Genomic DNA, 16,104 nt, shown 5'->3' on the forward strand with positions numbered 1-16,104 from the left:
GTAACACCCCTAGTTGCATAGTTTGGTATATTTCACTATTCCGGTGACCGGTGTTGGTCCGGACAATTAAGAGGATTAGAACTATGTTTAAGACACCTAGAAAAGCCCTGATCAAAAATAAATAGTGATTACCAGATAGAAAAGTAAAAATAAGAAAAACAGAATATAAAAGGTTAAATGAGCCGGGAGTCACAGCGATGAGTGACCTTCTTAGGAAGTGACTGCGAGGTCAGTCTAAAATCAAATTTCGAATCGAAAAATGTGACGCTGCAGTCCTTAGGACTATTGCGAACATAGCAAAAAAGAGAAAATCACAGAAAAGAATTTTTAAGCAGGTCAAATAATTAGGTCAGGGATCCGGAAGAAATATCGAATAACTTGTAAACCGGATTGAATCGACGAGGGGCTATTTGGTCAATCCACCCCTAGAGCTGACTCCTTACCTAATTGTCCAATAAAATCTGAGAAATGAAAAATTTGAAATATGGAATTAAATTAAAGAAGTATGGCAAAAACAAAAGGAAAAGAAAATTAAATTAAAAAGACTTATGACATCATCATGGTGATGCAAGTATGACCTCATTAATATTATAATTTTAAAATATGAAAAAGTGAGGATAAATAAAAAAAAATAAAAAGAAAAAGTGGTCTTCTTCTTCTAGTTTCCGTCACTCTTTCTTTCTCTCTAATTCTCTCACAATTCCACCATTTTTAACCCTTAAAAGCTTGATTTCTCCTCCTTTCCTCACCATAAAAACCCTAACCACCAACATTAAAGTTTGATTTTAGACCTTGGTGGAGTGATTAGTAACAAAAAGAAGAAGAAAAAAAGGAGACTTGGAGAATTAGAGAATTCATAAATCAAGGTATGTATAAATTGGTTTTAAATCTTTAAATACTACTTGAAATTTAGTTCAGATGCATGGAAACTGTAAAGAAAATGAAAATAATATTGCATGCATGATGAGTAGAAAATTCAGCAGCCATGATGTTAGGAGAGGTTGAAGTGTTTTAGTTCAATGAATTATGTAAATAAGCCTAATTAAGTGTGTAGAGAATGTTTAGTACCTTAATTGCATAAATTGAAAAACTTGGAAAAGTTAGGGTTCTTGACCTTAGGGTTTTGGAAGACAAAAATTGGAGAAGTGGTCAAATGGTGTGTTTGACCTTGTTTGAGGTGAGAAATGGTCATTTGTGACCAATTGGTATATGTTGGAAGTGTTAGAACCAAATGGAAATTCGGATTGAATGGGGACAGTATGCAGGCAGCATGACCAAGGTTCCTTTCAGGGACCAAAACTGAAAATTTACAAGTCCAATTGGTGTTAGGCCAATTGGGAATGAAAATAGACACAAAATGGAACATTTTTCATTTAGGAATCATGCCCAAAACGTGAACCAAACCTAGTGAACAAATTGACCAAATCCAAAATTGGCAATCTGACCTGTACAAAAATGACCAAATGTTGGTTCATTTGGCCATAACTTAGGCTAGGCAGGTCTAAATGACTTGAAAGTTTCCCAATGGAAAGCTGAGATATAGACCTAAAACTTTTATGAAGAAAACAAACCCAAATTATGCTATTAACCGAGTCATTTGGCCACCCAAAGTTGGTGACCTAAAACTGCCAAAACCAGTTTGGTGCCCATATATCTGGGTTAAGTCCAATCCGGCACCCATGATTCAAATGGCTATAACTCAAGCTACAAAACTCCAATTGAAGTGATTCAAAAATGAGAATAAATTTAAGACAATAGGGAACATAGTCTATGAAGAAATCTCAGCCAAATTCTAACAGTAAAATGACCAATGGAACAGTGCAACGTAAGATGCCCAAAACTGAAAATTTGCAAATTTGCCTAAAACACTTAGAATTTGAGTAAACAACCAAAACCAACAAATTTAGTGACCAAAATGTGGTATGTGGGTGAAGTTGGAATTTCCATACCTATTAAGCAATAGAAAGTCAATAAATTGACTTGAATAGTATCATGAATACTAACCCCAAAATACAAAATTTAAAGAATGGCAAGTTTAGCATATTAAAACTAAGTATAGGTAGATTTGAATTTATTTTTGGAGTTATGATAAATGGTGACACTGAAACACTATGAAACTATGTGTTTCAGTGGAAAAAAATATCGGGAAAGAACCCGAGATATCGAGTCAAAGCCAAGAGGCGACTCATATAAGGTTTGTGCACAACTAACTATTTTATTACGTTTCACTTCTAAATTGATTTGAACAAGTTTATTTTATGATTTGTAATTTTATTGTGTTGAGTATTTTAATTTGTTGAATGAAATTGTATAAATTAAATGTAAATTTTTTTATGCATTTAAGGATTTATTGCATGATTTTGAGGATTATAAATTTTAAGTTTGATGTGTTGCCAACCTTGAGCATGAATTTATGATGATTAAATATGTTGATGATTTGTAAACACTTTGCAAATAAAAATTATTTTGAATATGATTTGAAACCACAGTTGACATGGTAAAATATGTTGTGAATTCTTATTAGCTTGTCTAGTGAGATATCTCCTCTACTAGATAGGGTTAGTTCCTTTCTCTCTGGCTTGCTAGTTGGGGAAGAGTTTGAATGAGTACTCATATATACTAGCTAGTCTTTGTTCCTCCCTTTTAGCCTCGGTTATTGGGAGAGTGTGAAATATCGCGGTGTACAACACGGCATCTATTTGAATTTTGGGTCATGGGTTCAACTGTGTGAATTATTAGCAATGCCCTTTAAATTATGCATAGTTTGATAAATTGTGGTTGAAATAAATAATTTGTCAGTGATTCAAAATATTTTGTATTGTTTCGGGATTTAAAAGAAATATAGATAAATAGTTACTATTTGATCAAAATGTTATTCAAATGAATTATTTGCATGAATGAAAATATTGATTTCTGAATGTTATGAATTTTGAAGAATTTAGAAATTTTAAATTTTTATTTGTTATGAATTGTCAAGAATAACTTGTATTAAGTTTTAAATTATTTGTTTGTGCACCACTGAGTTCACCACTCAGCGATAGCTTTGTATGCTGTCGTAGGTAAAAGAAAATATCAAGCAGTTGAGCAAGATTACTAAAAGGCATAATGAGACTATCTTCGGGTATATCATAGGTATACCTTTGTACTTTAGATTTTGATGTAATTCTATAATTGTATGTATGAAATTTACTTTGAGCAGTTGTACCAACTCTTTTGTAATATATTTTTGGATTGTAATGAAAAATAAATTATTATAAGGTTATCTTGAGATTTTATTTATTTATAAGGTTTTGCACTACTAAATTTTTTATGATCCCATGAATGTAATATTAATTTTGTTACCTTAATGAGAGGTCTCAATGTTTGATTTAATTTAAACTGTGTATCGAGTTGCTTGTGTTGATTTGTGAATTGAGATTGAATAATGGAGTTGTGATTGAGAAAATTATTGGGAGTGTCTTTATTTTCAGGTTTTGAAGAACTGTTTTCTCAAAATATAGACGGCACTCTGCCGAAATTTTTGTAAAAATTACGAAGATTTTAAATATCTAAAAATTTAATTTATGTTGGGACTTTAAATAAAGGTTTTTAAAATCTAAAAAAAAAAAATTACCCACCAATTTAAAAATGAACGACAATTGTTTTAAAATCCCTTGTAGTATATTTAATGGGTTACCGGTAGGTGAAGTACGGTAATTCATTAGGTGTACTACGGGAGCATGTTACATCTTACGAGGAGTAGGGTGTGACAATCTTGATGGAAGTTGATGTTCTGCTTTAACTTGCTGACATGTCAAGCACCTAGTAACATAGTCAGCTATATCCTTCTTCATAACAGGCCACTAATAATGAGGCTTCAAATCATTATACATTTTTGTGCTTATCGAGTGCATAGCATAAACACTAGCGTATGCTTCTTTCAGAATACTGATCTTCATCTCCCCATTATCTGGTACACACACTCTCCCTTTGTGGTACAGATTCCCATCTGCTTTCACCTCATAATCAATCAATTTCCTTTCCCTCTGAGATTTTACCCATAATAGCCATTAATTTTTCATCTGCCTTCTGCCCATCTTGTATCTGCTGTAGTAGGTTTGGCCTCACTTGTAACTCAGCCAAAATAGCTCTATCTTGAGCTAGGGACAGGTGGGCATTTAGTGATCTTAAAGCTGTGATGGACTTTCTGCTCAAGGCATCAACAACTACATTTGCCTTCTCAGGATGGTAGTCTATCACACAATCATAGTCCTTTAGGAACTTAATCTATCGCCTCTGTCTAAGATTGAGCTCCTTCTGGGTTGGCAAGTATTTCAGACTTTTGTGGTCTATATATATGTAGCACTTTTCTCCATACAAATAATGCCTCCATATCTTCAGTGCGAAGATAATTGCTACTAGCTCCAAATCATGAGTAGGGTAGTTCTGTTCATGTGGCCTTAACTGCCTGGAAGCATAGGTGACCACTTTCCCCTCTTGCATTAGTGCACACCCTAACCCATTATGCAAGGCATCACTATAGACCACAAAGTTCTTTCCCATCACTGGCTATGCTAAAACTGGTGCCTCTATCAACATAGCCTTCAGCTTCTCAAAACTAGCTTGACACTTGTCATTCCAGCCAAATTTCACATTCTTATGTAATAACTTGGTCATTGGAGTAGCTATGAGAGAGAACCCCTTCACAAATCTTCTATAATACCCAACTAGCCCCAAGAAACTTTTAACCTCAGTTGTATTTCTGGGAGGCTTCCATTCCATCACTGCTTCTATCTTCTTGGGATCCACTCTAATCCCCTCAGCTGATACGATGTGTCCAAGGAAGGAGATCTCACTCATCCAAAAGTCACACTTGGACAACTTAGCATACAGCTTTTTTTCTCACAGGGTTTGCAGAACAATTCTCAAATGTTCATCGTGTTCGTCCCTAGTCTTGGAATACACCAGAATATCATCAATAAAGACCACTACAAACCAATCTAAATATGGATGGAAGATACGGTTCATAAGGTCCATGAATGCTGCTGGTGCATTTGTTAACCCAAATGGCATCACTAGGAATTCATAATGCCCATACCATGTTCTCAATGTAGTTTTAAACACATATGCATCCTTTACCCTCAGCTGATGATACCCTAATCTGAGATCAATTTTTGAAAATACACCGGCTCCCTTCAACTGATCAAACAGATCGTTAATTCTGGGCAACAGATATTTATTCTTCACAGTTACTTTGTTTAACTGCCGATAATCAATGCACAATCTTAAGGTTCCATCCTTCTTCTTCACAAACAGCACAAGACCTCTCCATGGTGACACACCGGGGCGTATGAACCCCTTATCTAGTAACTCCTACAACTGAATTTTCAGCTCCTTCAATTCAGTGGGTGCCATACTATATGGAGCAATAGAAATTGGTATTGTACCCGGCATTACCTTAATAGCAAATTCGACTTCCCTTTCTGGTGGTAAACCAAGCAATTCTTCAGGAAACACATCTGGGAAGTCCCTTACTATGGGTATATCACATAGGTTTGGCTTAGCTTGCCTAGTATCAACAACGTGTGCTAGGTAGGCTTTACAGGCTTTTCTCATCAATCTTCTTGCAACTGTGGCTGAGATAACATTGGACAGGAAATCTGTCCTTTCACCCACAACTGAAATCTCGTTACCCTCAGGAGTTTTCAGAGAAATCCTCTTCAGTTTACAATCAAATATTACCTGATGACGTGATAACCAGTCCATTCCCAAAATCACGTCAAACTCGTGGAAGGGTAATTCAATTAGGTCTGCCGAGAATTCATACCCCTGAATCCTCAACGGGCAACCTTTATACACCTTATTCACTACTACACTGTGGCCTAGCGGATTTGTGACTAGAATATCTTGGTCACTCTCCTCTACTGAAACTCCCTTCTCTATGGGTAGCTTGATACAGATATATGAATGGGTAGATCCTGGATCCACCAATGCATGCACAGGTAAAGTGTAGAGGAAGAACATACCCCTAATAACATCTGGGGCATCTTGCTCCTCCTGGGCTCTCATGGTATAGGCTCTGGTAGGTACTCTAGCCTCTGGCCTTTTGGCTAACTCAGATGCAGGCCTCAGTGATGGACCAGTTGCCTCAGATTTACCGAACTTCCTACCCCTTTGAGGTGCAGGGGTAGGCCTATCTGCTTGTGTTGGGGCAACTGTAGTAGTCCTCTTTGGGCAATTTTTGATCTGATATTCTGTAGACGCACAACATAAGCAAGCACCAGTCACTCGCCAACAGTCCCCCTTATGCCTCTTCTAGCAGTATGGATAGGCAGAAGATGTTGGGGCTGGTCCCCTGAACACCATCCCTAGAGAGCTGCCCACTGATGGTGTGGACTGGCCTCTCCTAGTTGTGAACTGCGGTCTAGGCACCTGGGACTGACCCTAACCTTGAGGCTGACCCGAACTCTGAGTAGGAGGACATTTAAACTTCTTACTGGGAGCAGAGAATGAACTGGACTGACCTGGACCCCTCTTTTGCTGTCTTTCCCTACTATTTTGCTCATTTATTCTGACTCTTTCCACTTTCAATGCAGCATCAACTAATTTGGCAAAATCTGTAATCTCCAATGCTATTATCATGACCCTGATATTGTCATTTAGCCCTTCTTCAAACCTTCTGCACCTTTCAGCCTCTGTAGGGACTATCTCCCTCCCATACCGGCTCAATCTGACAAATTCACTCTCACATTCTGCCACTGATAGCTGCCTCTATCTTAGACTGATAAATTCTCTTCTCTCTTCTAGATACACTTTACTAACATACTTCTTCCTGAACTCTATGAGGAAGAAATCCCAGGTAATCTGATCCAGTTGCACCTCACTGGATACTGTGTCCCACCACTTGTAACATCCCTATGTTCAGTAGTGCGTTCTACTGTTCTGATGACCAGTGTTGTCCAGACAACTAGGATGTCTAGAACTACACTTACATATGAGTGAGGAGACATAAAATAATGAAATACAAGAAAAAAAAAATACAAGAAAAAAAAAGGAAAAATAATAGCAATAAAATGTAACCAAGTTAAACGAGCCGAGAACCATAGCGAACCACACCGGGAAGTTGCGGCATGGACCGTTGACTAGCCCTGGACCACGGGGAACCCTGGAAAATATTTTTAAGACTTAAATGAACATCTATCAAAGTATAAATGTCATTAGAAATATCAAAAAAAAATTAATTAATTAGTACAAAGAAAGACGAGAAATTGAGAAAATGACAAAACTCGGTGTTACCAAAAAATCGGGAATGCAAATCGAACAGGGGCATTGTGGTCATTTGACACCCCGAGTTGTCTTTTGACCTAAATTTCCATTAAAAATAAATGATGTTACACTTGGAAAATGTCATGAAAAATTAAATTGGTGGTACCTAATTTAAATGGCAAAAGATAGGAGTTAAATGTGGGAATATGAAAACTTTAGAATATTAAATACTTAATCTAAGTTAGTGGTCCACTAACTCCACTTAAGTGGACATGTAATCAGCATATTTTGGACAGATTACTCACCTTCTTCAACCTTTCCAAAGCCAGCCGAAATGCTCTTGAAAGGAAACCTCCATGGCCACACTTCATAAGCTTCATGCAAACTTTAATCCTTTATCTCCAAGCCAATTTCCTTACACTTTCCTTCACTAAAGTTGTTCTACACAACTTGGGCAGTAGATAGGCAGCAAGAGAATTAAGTTTTGGTGAGGTTTTGAAGAATTTCAAAAGTGGTAAGTACGTATTTTTTATTATTATTTCATTAAATCTTGAATGGATGTTATGGGTAGTTGAATTGTGGTAGGATTTTTGAAGTTTGATGAGTTAAGAGAGAGGTACATTTTTGGCAGCCATGGAACTTCAATAAGAGCAGTTTATCCTTGCATGTAAATGGTAGATTAAAGTGTTGATGTAAGTATTTATGTGTGTAGGAATAAATTGGATAATGTATACTAGATGTATGTGATAGTACATTTGATTTTGGAAGCTTGGAAACTAATGGGAGGAAATGCATAATTCGGAAAATTTGAAGTGTAGACCAAAATATGTTATTTCATGGTTTGGTTTATGGAATTATATTGTTGAATTATGGTGCTTGTTATGGCAGCATGTATATGTGTATAAAGGTTTGAGTATGGACATGTAAATGAGCTACGTTATGTGGTTAAATTGTTTGTAATTGACTTGGAAAATTTTGGACTATAATGTGCATATTGAGTGTGGTTATAAGCTGCCAAAATGACCAAAAATGAGTTGCTAAATGTGTTTATGTTATGGTACAAACCAGAAATGGCATGAAGGAAGTGACTTGGTAAGTGTTGAATGTGTCCTTTGGTATGTGATGAAGAGTATGTTGCAGGGCAGTGTGTGTTTTGGCTAGAAACCTTAAGTGTGTGACTCCAATTGGAATGAGACCAATTAGAGATGAAACTAAGCACAAAATGTGCCAACTTTCATGAAGGAAGCTTGCCAAAATTCTACTTGGAAGGTGACTTGAAAAATGACCAAATCCGGATTAGTGAATTGAATGCCTGAAAATTGACCATTTGGGTAGTAGTTAGTGTTTTGGCCATAACTCACTCAAAATAAGTCTAATTGACCTGAAATGTTTACCATGAATAGTTTAGACATATATCTACAATTCTTATGAAGACACCAAAGCCCAGAAATGGCCAGAACCAAGCCAAATAGCTTGCATAAGTTCGGGTCCAAAAACTGGCCGAACCAAAAGTGACCTAAAAATAACCTAAAGTGACCATTTTGATGCATTCTGTCCAGCATTGGTAAATTGACCATAACTTGGTCTACATAACTCAGAATGACCTGAAATTTTGCCCCGCGTGCAATAAGACATAGACCTATAAAATTGTAGTTTGGATCGAAACCCAAAAACTGAGGGAACTAGGTCATCCGGCTAGGTCAAATTAGTATACCAAAATCCGACAAATTGCAATAAAATGCACTATACATGAAAATGAATTGGGTAACATGTACCAACACTAAAAGGCCATAAAATGTGACATTTTGGTAACATTAAAACCTAATTCACTTAGAGTGCATCAAGGGTCAACATTATAAGTTAACTAATGAAATGAATTGAAGGGAATAGTACCAAAAAATTTTAAATATTAGATTTTATTATTAGAAACAAATTCACTGAGTGCTGAAACACTTTAAATTGTGTGTATCAGTTGATAAGGATATTGAGAAGCATAAAGAACATTGAGTCAAGGCCTAGGAGCGACTCAAATCAGGTTTGTGCACAACTAGTTTTTAACTGATTTTATTCTGAATATTTCATATGATTAAATGATATATTTTTCTTATGTATTATGTTTATCAAGTATTGGATTTAATTCAATAATTATTGAAATTGTTATAGTATGTATGAATTTAGCTTTGTGAAATGGTATTTCCACAAGTATTAAGCATTGTTGTAAATTGAATAAATTATGTTTTGGAAAATTGTGATAGAACATGTTTTGAATTGTGATGGGCAATTTGTATGGAAAAATACAAATTTATGATTTATATTATGATGAGCATAAAAATTATTAGATATTGGATTTGACTTTGAATCGAATTGTATTGTGATTTATGCTCACTAAAAGGATTTTGATATTGTTTTATATCTCACTCTAGATGCTTGACTAGGTTATTACCCATCTCTCTCATTTGTTGAGAAGACAATGGAGTTAGCTGTGTTTTGATTACCATGGTATGTGCACAGGCTTAGATTCTCCTCTTATTAAAGGTTAGATCTAAGTTTTATGTTATGGCCCTTTCGGAAGATTCATTATTGTGATGTGTACTGTGCACGATGATTCGACCTCCCCGACCATAGGGAGTTAGAATCTGATTCGACCTCCCCAACCATAGGGAGTTAGAATCACCCCGAAGATGGCCCTTTCGGATTAGTCTTGCATAGTTAGTGAGATAAAGAATGGTTTTTGAGATAAAGAATTGTGATTTCAATTATGATTTATGTATAATTGATTTTGTTGAAATTACCTTAAATGGTTAGTTATGATTTGATAAATTGAATTTTGTGATCAAAGTCATTTCATACAAATGATTTATATTATTGGCAATGAATATTTTGAGTTTTGAAATTTGATGAGTATCCAGATTTCCAAATTAATTGCTGTAATTTTTGTTAAGGTATATTGTACTATGTTTTAAATTATAGTTGTGCACCACTGAGTTCACCACTCAGTGATAGCTTTGTATGCTGTCGCAGGTGAAAAGAGCATAGAGCAATTGAGTAAGCTTCTTTGAAGAGACATTCAGATCACCTCCAGTTATACTCATGTACACAGGTTTTGATGTATGCATGTAATAATATGTATATAAATTATTTAAGCAGTTGTATAAAAACTCTTGTAAAATATTTTGGTATGTAATTAAATATAAATTATTGTAAATGTAAATTTGAAATTTCATTTACTTGAATAGTTTTGTAATATAAATTTTGAGTCTTGTAATCAATGAAATGTTTCTTTTGTGATGAGATTGGCTTGAAAATGAATTGATTTGATTATTGAGATTTGAATTTTGAGTTGAAATGAAGCTATTGGAGTTGTATTTGAGAAAACATATTGGGAGTGTATTTCTTTGCAGGTTTTGAAGAACTGTTTTCTCAAAATACAGCCGGCAATATGCCGAAATTTTGAAAAATTTTTATAACACCAGATTTTAATCGATGATTAAATTTCACGAAAATTGATTTAAAATCCCTTGTAGTATATTTAATGGGTTACCAGTAGGCAAAGCACCATAATTCATTAGGTGTACTACAGGATCATGTTACATCTTACGGAGGAGTAGGGTGTGACACAACTGGTATGCATCATCTTGAAGTAGGGACATAGCACCCTCCAAGTTCTGTTCGGGGGTGCAATGAAGCTGTTTCAACACTCTTACAGTTCTATCCAGCTAATTTTCAGCTGTCATGGGGTCATCCTCCTTCTTCCCAAAGAAATCTACAGCTCCATGTTTTCGTAGTTTTTCCAGATGGGACTTCTGTAGTAGGGGTAGAGGTTGTGGTGGTGGAATTGCCCCCATCATTTGCCGGTAAAATTCAGTTATTTGCTGAAATAACACAAACTGAGGTTGGGCAGGTGCCTCAGTTGCTGGTGGAGTAGGTTTTCTCCTGTCTCCCGATTCAGCCTTTGGTGGAGCACGACTCTCCACCTTTTTATCAACTGCTCTTTGAGAAGCAGGATCCATATCCTAATCAAAATAAGAAAACAAATAGATCTATATCAGTATTACCTCAACACTTACAAATGCAATGCAATGGTATGCACTCTATCTAGGCCTAGAAATGCCTAAACCGATGCTCTGATATCCTAAATGTGACCACCCTTACCCGTCTACAGTGTAGCCGTGCAAGATATGCCACTCAGTGTGTTGAAGCACCATGTCTTATTCCACAACAATTTACCCTTCTTAATTTATTTATTATTCACCAAGTGCAAAATTTTACCAATTATATCATTTATTTACAAATTTGATTAATCTGAATTTTTTGTAAATTTTTATAGAAAATCCGGTAGAGTGCCGGCTGTAAATTAGAAAAACAATTCTTTTGAACCTGTTAAAAATGCTTCCAATATGGTTTTCAGATCCAAAACTCCAATATACATACATATCAACTCCATCTCCAATTCTCAACACAATTTTCAAAATTTTTGTTCACATCACAATTCGAATTAATTTCATAAATAACTCCTCAACATTTTATTTTTCAACATAATATACTGATAATTACAGTAACACGAAATTTCATATATTTAAATTATCATATGATTTCATGAGTTTGTAATTACAATCAAGAACTAGTACAAAATGCAAGGTATAAATACAACCCAAAATCCTAATATCCTACCAAGTGCACTACAGATATGAGGTGACTCTAGACTCTGCTCAAATCTGACTAATCACCTGGTGTGAGGTCTGCTGGACTCCCCAGCTATGTCTCCAGTACCTGCATGTGACAAAAGCGACGCGCTAAGCAATTCTGCTTAGTGGTGCCAATATAAAATAAAATAGCTAAAATAAAATGGATGTGCAGAATGTATGCTGACATTTTTGTAGATTAAGTTCCTGGCAATTATTGTAGTATTATTTGATTAAAATTTGGTAAGATTTATTTAGATTGCCTAAGTAACCTATCCTAGTCGACTGGACTGGATAAACGGGTAAACTGGCACTAGGTACCAAGTACCTCGGGCCATCACACCATCAGTCACGTTGTGTCTCCTGGTATGCAACAGAACAGCTAATAAGCTGTAATAAACATTGGGTACAACGCCAGGTATCACACTGATATCAAAATGGCTAAAAGCCATAAAATCATAGAATGGCATAATGCCATGTGCAGTAATGCTAACTGAACCCTATTGGCATGTCAACCTATCCAAACCAATCATTCTAAGCATACTAGGGCATTTTGCACAGTTAATGATTCAATTATTTATGTTTTTATAATGTCGAGGTCGCTACTCACTTGACTAATTTCACTTAAACATTGACTTTTTAATTTATAATAGATTTGTTGAACCTAAGTTCACTAAGATACCACATCTTGGTTTACAAAAGTCTTAGCATTAGTTGCCAAACAATACTTAAAACCAATGGAGAATAATTCAGAAATTTCAGTTTTAAGTGCTAGTGTTCACTATTCCATTAGGCCATTCTACAGTGAGAATTTGTTCAAATATTCTTCATCAAAATTGTTCCTTATTGTGTCTAGTTACATTTCTTTTTTTAAATCACTCCATTTGGAGTTTTGTATCTCAAGCTATGGCCTAAACACCATAACTGGCCGGATTGCAATTTTTCAAGAATTTCTGGGCAAAATCAATTCTGCAGTTTTTGTACACTGATTTCAAGTCAGTTTTTGGATGTGTTATGGTCAAAATTTAGGTTTATTTTCTTCATGAAAGTTGTAGGGCTATGTCTCAGCTTTATACTAGTAAACATTCAGGTCAATTGAACTTTTCTACACTGAGTTATGACCATTTGAATAAGCACTATTCATTTGGTCATTTTCTAGGGACAGCATGTTGGTCACTAGGATTAGGGTAGTTTTTAGGTCAACTTGGTTTAGTTTTCTGGGCAAGGTTTCTTCACCAAAGTTATGCCATTATGGGTCTAGTCTTATATCCAATTGGCCTTGCACCAATTGCACCTACATCTTTCAAGTTACAGCTAAACAAACTTGCTAGACTCACACCCAGCCCTGCAGGTAACCAAGGGCAACATGCCTAACCTCAATTCCATTGTCCTAAATCACTTCAATTCCTCCTCACATATAGTCAAATGGTCACTAATTGACCATTACAATGTTCATATACTATTACATGAGCAAACCCTAATTTTGTTCAAGCCTCCAAGTTCTCAAAGTTCAATTTATGCATTAAACTTAGAATTTCAACTTATATCATATCCTTAAACATAAATTGAGTGAGAGAGAGAATAAATTGGGCACTAACCTTGAATGGAGTCAATTCCAAGCTTGTAAAAGCTCTTCCTTTTTACTTCTTTTTGCTCCCAAAAGCTTCACTAAGATGAAAGATTAAGGTTTTGTGTTGGAAACTTAGGGTTTGGTTGAAGAAAAACCAAGGAAGCTAGCTTTGGAAACCATGGCAATGGAGAAGAGGGGTGAGGGACAAGTTTCGACCAAGAGATAAGGAAGAAGAAGGTAGCTGATTTTTTTTCTTTACGTACTCTCTTTTTATCTTTTAAGATGAAGCTTATCTAATTGTGATTGGTTGGAACAATTTTAATTACATCACTTGATGTCATTATTGATTTTAATTTCCATTTAGTTTATTTTTTCTTTCTTTTCTTTACTACTTATTTTTAATTCCTTTTTTAGCAATGTTTATTCATATTTGATATTATATAATTTATATTTTTAATTGGACAAGTTAGTCAAAAATCATCTCTGAAGATGAAATGACCAAAATACCCTTCGTTTGGCTTTACAAGTTAAAATTGTGTGTACCGATTGATTAAATTTTTCTTGTATTTTCTTAGCATTTTATTGTCATTGAAACCCCAATAATCCTTCTCTGAGATCTCAAAAATTATTTCATGGAGTTTTCCCGGAGTCTAGTATTACTAACGGCTTTTGTCATCACTTCTTGTTAGGGTCACTCATCGTTGGGCCTACGGCTCATTTAACCTTAATGCATTTCATTTCTAAAAATTTTCCTTAATTTTTCTTATCATTATTTGATTTATTTATAACTCCTCACTCTAGTCTAATTATAATTCCAAATATTCTAGCTATCCAGACTGACATTGGTCACCGGAACAGTAAAACGTACGGATTAGCTAAAGTGAGGATGTTACAACTTCACCCCCCTTTATGGTGTTTCAAGTAGTTATTCCTCTATGTAAGGCTATTAATAAGTCTCAAATAACCTGTTTTATCATAATAGATTTGAGAAACAATTACTCTCCTAAATTTGCCTCTATTATGGATAATTATGATGAAGTGCCTAATTCCAGCTCCATAGGCACATCTCAATTCCCTATCTCCACTAATGTAGCACACATTTTCAAAATATCAAAAGGTCTTTAGAGAGATTGTATTGGGGTTAAGGGGTGATGATTTGGCTACCAATGAAGGGTCTTAAGGAATGCAAATATGAGGGTAGCTTTTATTCACAAAGTTCTAAGTATACCAAGTTTATTTTGCTAATTTTGTATGGGGAAAGGGGGGTTCTTTATAGTGCTAAGAATACCTCTTTTTTTTTCTTTTTTTCTTTTTTTTTCTTTTTTTGTATCTCTCCTTTCCCCCAAGCTTTTTTTGGGTTGGAAAGGCAAGATTTTCCTTGATGCATACTCGCACTCTTTTTGGTTTTTCACACTCTTTTTCTATGTCTTCTTTTACACTTGATATACCTATCCTTTGCGCACTAGGCTTCCTTAAAAGGGGTAAGGTGAGTGTTTAGGCTAGAGACTAGGTGAATTTTTATGGATAAACAAAGAAATTTATACAGGTAAAGTATAGGCTCAAATTGGCTACAAGAGATATATATATATTTTTTTTTACTAGGGTTGTTGAGGCTTAATGAGGCTATGTCAAATAATGCCTTAATCACCTCTTTATCAAGTATATGCTAGGATTTTGCCTCAATAGGTCCAAGAGACATGTTCTAGAACTGGTGTAGCATTTTTAGGTTTGTCTACATTTTAAAAAAATTTCTCCTAACTTTACAAGTTAATGTGATAAATTAAAAGTTATGAAGGGGTTTAACTAGTCTAGCTCCACTAAGGTGATTAATCTTTTCATAGACAACATATTAAAGTCCTTTTTGCCTATCCAGATACGTTCATTCCTCAATCCTATAGAGTCTAATTATTAGCTTACTAGTAATTGTGGTTATAATTCTAAGTTTCACAAGTTCAAGGTTTAAAATTTTCAAAATTTTCAAAATTTTTTGGAATTTTGATACACAAGTATAGTATGGATATAATTAAGTAATGTAATGATATGCAATGCATGAAATGCATCTGTACCCCCAAACTCAAATCTGACATTGTCCTCAAAGTCAACACAATATGCAAAATTAAAAGGTAGCATAAAAATTATGAAAAAGCATATTAAGTATTAAGGATTGAAAGTTTGGACAAAAAACAAGTAAAAGAGACCTATGAGTGCAATTTAGGACTAAGGTATATGAATTTTTACATTAAAGAACCTATCCTATAGTCCTATGTTTAGGTGCAATTAGATCAGTGATAGCTCACCGACACTAGGGATAGAGTTTTCAGCTCAATCCAGAAACCCTGTGAGCTATCTTAGAAGCTAGTCATGTTTATAACTAATCCTAGAGTTTTCAAAAGTTTTGGATGCAATCCAAGTGGCAAAATTAGTAAAGGTAAACTCGAACTCATGTTATGTAGTTTTTACCTATGTTGGGGCAAACTGATAAATCTATAAAATATTCCTAACTTAGTGAAATTAAGTAAAATAAAATAAGTTAATAAAAGGATAATGCAGAGGTCCTCCAAGAATATTTTCACAATTTTTAGAGCATTAAAAATAATTAACTGGACT

The sequence above is a fragment of the Hevea brasiliensis genome, chromosome 10 (genome assembly GCF_030052815.1).
Source record: "Hevea brasiliensis isolate MT/VB/25A 57/8 chromosome 10, ASM3005281v1, whole genome shotgun sequence".
Classification (NCBI taxonomy): domain Eukaryota; kingdom Viridiplantae; phylum Streptophyta; class Magnoliopsida; order Malpighiales; family Euphorbiaceae; genus Hevea; species Hevea brasiliensis.